General features: G+C 38.5%; 2 long non-coding RNA genes across 2 annotated transcripts in view; one reads left to right on the top strand and one right to left on the bottom strand.

The window, feature by feature from the left end:
* Positions 1-77: 77 nt before the first annotated feature.
* LOC104954491 (uncharacterized) overlaps positions 78-3359 on the bottom strand; it is a 14568-nt gene continuing 11286 nt past the window's right edge. Inside the window, exon 3 of the long non-coding RNA XR_799337.1 lies at positions 78-260. This is a non-coding gene — a long non-coding RNA (uncharacterized lncRNA). The remainder of the gene's footprint in view (positions 261-3359) is intronic.
* LOC104954490 (uncharacterized) overlaps positions 1175-3359 on the top strand; it is a 13827-nt gene continuing 11642 nt past the window's right edge. Inside the window, exons 1-2 of the long non-coding RNA XR_799336.1 lie at positions 1175-1376; positions 2642-2701. This is a non-coding gene — a long non-coding RNA (uncharacterized lncRNA). The remainder of the gene's footprint in view (positions 1377-2641; positions 2702-3359) is intronic.

Genomic DNA, 3359 nt, shown 5'->3' on the forward strand with positions numbered 1-3359 from the left:
CTTTGTACAAGAACATACCTGCCAACCCTACCGATTTGGGCGGTAGTCTAACGCTTTTGACATGTTTCTACCGCCTACCGACTTAGCTGGCTTTCCCTACCGATTTTCAATCTTCCCAAACTATAACAAATACAAATGACACTCCATAAACACTGGATTCGACTTTTGGCGGACATCGTTTGCAGCGTGTCTGTGATCCCATCATAAAAACAGTCCTCTGTGTTTCTGAAAGAGAAACAATGTGCAGACCGGGGGTAACACTCCCAAAGGAGCGTAAACACAGACGAGGCATTTGAGTCCTGCAGGATTTCCCCGTTAATATCAGTGTCACGAAAACACATGTTGGCGACTGAAAGACATCCAGTATTTGGTATTTTCCGGAAGCATCCTACAGTGTCTCAACTGAAAGAGGACCACACACACACACAAAATATAATAACATTTTGAGATTTGGGGATATTTATCTCCAATTATTTCACTTTTTCTGACATTTTCAACACCAAACATGTCGTTAATGTCTCTGTTTAGTGAACTACAGCAATCTGAAAGCCTGTACATTATTTATATCACACTTTATCAGTACAAAAATTCAGGAAATTACTTTTTTAATGCAGTATTTTCTGATATATCGCGCAACACAAAGATATTTTGCTCTGTGCAAACCTTTGACTCTAATATGTCAACAACATGAAACAAGAATATGAACCTGGCTTGACACATCCTTCATCTACACTGGCTCAACTGAAAGAGGACCAGAAACACACAAAATATAATACAATGTGGAGACTTTGGGATATTTATCTCCCATTCTTTTACTTTTGGACATTTTACAGACCAAACATGTCGTTGATGTCACTGTTTACCAAACTACCACTTTTTCTGAAAAATGCATACAATTATGCAATATGTTAAATACATGGTTTATACATGTAATTACTGGGGTTCCATTTCTTCTGATTACCTAATTTGGGCATGCACATTTGCCGCGCGCAAACCTACCTCTTTTGGATTTGGAAAGTTTGGCATGTATGAAGTCATTATTTGTATAATGATGTTGCGTCATTCTGTGTATACTAAATAAAAGTACTTCTTTTAAAAAAGTGTGTCATTGTAATAATTCAGAATGTTTTTTTCAATGGGCAGTAATGTGGTGTCCCCGCAGCCTGGAGGCAGCAGCGGCCCACACGGAGCGTCTCTCTTCCCGGAAACTGAAACACGAGGCGAGAAAAAACATTTTCCACCGGCTCTTTCTCTTTGTCCACCCACCTCCCTGCTGAAGCAACATCCACAGTAACACCATGGCGACTGTAGTAGACACAAAACTATACGATATTCTCGGCGTGACTCCGAACGCTACTGAGAATGAGCTGAAGAAGGTAATTACACTGAAAGGTTTGAACAAACCACGAAATTACACCAGGTTTATGTTTGTGAGTGTCAATTGCTACAATCAGGAAATGCGTTGTTATGCACATCAAGCTAGTTAGCCAACTTGCTAGGCTAACATGCTAACCGGCCTGGGTGTTCATGTGGCGATGCGGCTGTAATGTTAAATGTTCATGGGTTCTGTAATATCATGGTTCTTTTTTATTTTAGCAACAGTCAATATGGATTTTCGTCTGGTTTTAAACAGAACAGGGAACTTGGGTGACGTTCATTAAAAGTGACATTGAGTTTGTTGCTTGTCACGTTACTAATAAGGCGATTGACCTCACGTTAGCTTTAGCTCAGGTGTTTGTCATCATGTCAACTAGCTAACGTTAAGCCTGTCGAAGCTTCTGGAAACAGGTAACGTTAATTATAGTGTTTGTTTCCTAATGGCTGGAAAACCCTGACGGATAGCTTGATGATAAAGACATATTTATGGTTTGAATAAATGATTAAAATAAGTCGACTTCGAACCTTGCATTACTGAATGCCAATTTTGCGGTACAGTAACGTTGCTATTATTGGTTGTCAATAATTAAGGTCATGTTTTACGGTTTCACTTTCTGTGGGCGTCAAGGCTTTATTTAACCTCCAGCCAGTTCACGAGATATAATGCTAACATTGAAGTACCGTTACATTGTTAACCTTAAATTAAAACTCCGCTAGCACAGGCTAACGCTAGCAGATGACCTAATGTCACGTTACTGTTGCATGTAATTTTACCCTTTTCAATCTGAGCTAAACCTGGTGTAAGTCTTTACATTGGTGTACGTTATTAAATTCCCTCATTTTATATCAATGTTATACTTTAAGGAAAAGGGTTGTCATGGTTCATAGGGCGATTTCTTAACGACGTCTCTGGTTAGCGAGAGATGCTAATGAGCATACGCACGCTATGCTAAACGTTAGTGATTAAATTGTCAGACATTTTGAAGTACCGTTTTTTTAGACAAAATGGTTATTAAGTCATGGGTATAATACAGTTAAAATAATTGGGTCTGTCGTAATATAAATCACCTGATAGCCACTTACTCAGTAAAACCATGAGAATAAACTTTCCTTCCGTCAGTGCTTAACATCACGTGTGATTGCGTAACAAGTAGACACTGTTCCTTCTTATGAATTTGAGTCATACAGGTGTGTGATTCCATTAAACAGCGCATTACTACAATGATTATTATTTAACTATGCTCTCTCTTTTATGTACTTCTAGTCATACCGGAAACTGGCAAAAGAATACCACCCTGACAAGAACCCAAATGCTGGCGACAAGGTAAGATATTTACGACACTCGCTTCCAGTGACGAGCCTTGACTTTTATACCGCCAACACCCCCCCCCTTCCCTCGAAAGAATGACAGCGACCCTCTACCACATAAAACACCATTTATATAAACACCTATCATGACAGGGCACCCACAGCCAAGTAACAATGAAAAATGAATTAAGTGTGGCACGGCGGCCCACCTTAGGCCTACCTTTGATGATCAAATCACTTAAACTGACATGAGCCATCATGAACGAACTTATGCTAATCATAAATCTATCGATTAGATTTATGATTATAAAAGTAGGGTAGACGTGGATATTATCCGGCTGAACAAAACGTGCATTTACCTAACAGGTTCGTTTTCCACAGACCTTATTTCGAGCTATTTTCCAAAGTCCTATGGAGAAATCCCATTGCTTTTTTGTCGAGGGAACCCATGCGTAGGCCTGTCACGATAATTAATTTTGTTGGACGATACATTTTCCCAGAAATTATTGTGATAAACGATAATATTGTCGGCACCGTTGTAAGACCATTTTAGACCACAAACATAACTTTTTATTGAACATCCAACATTGCATATGAAATGTGAAATAATATTCAAATATATAAATGATATATAATAAATGAAACAAATGTATTAAATTATAAAAAATGTATTA

Source organism: Notothenia coriiceps, unplaced genomic scaffold, assembly GCF_000735185.1.
Source record: "Notothenia coriiceps isolate Sejong01 unplaced genomic scaffold, NC01 NC01_scaffold00023412, whole genome shotgun sequence".
Lineage (NCBI taxonomy): Eukaryota > Metazoa > Chordata > Actinopteri > Perciformes > Nototheniidae > Notothenia > Notothenia coriiceps.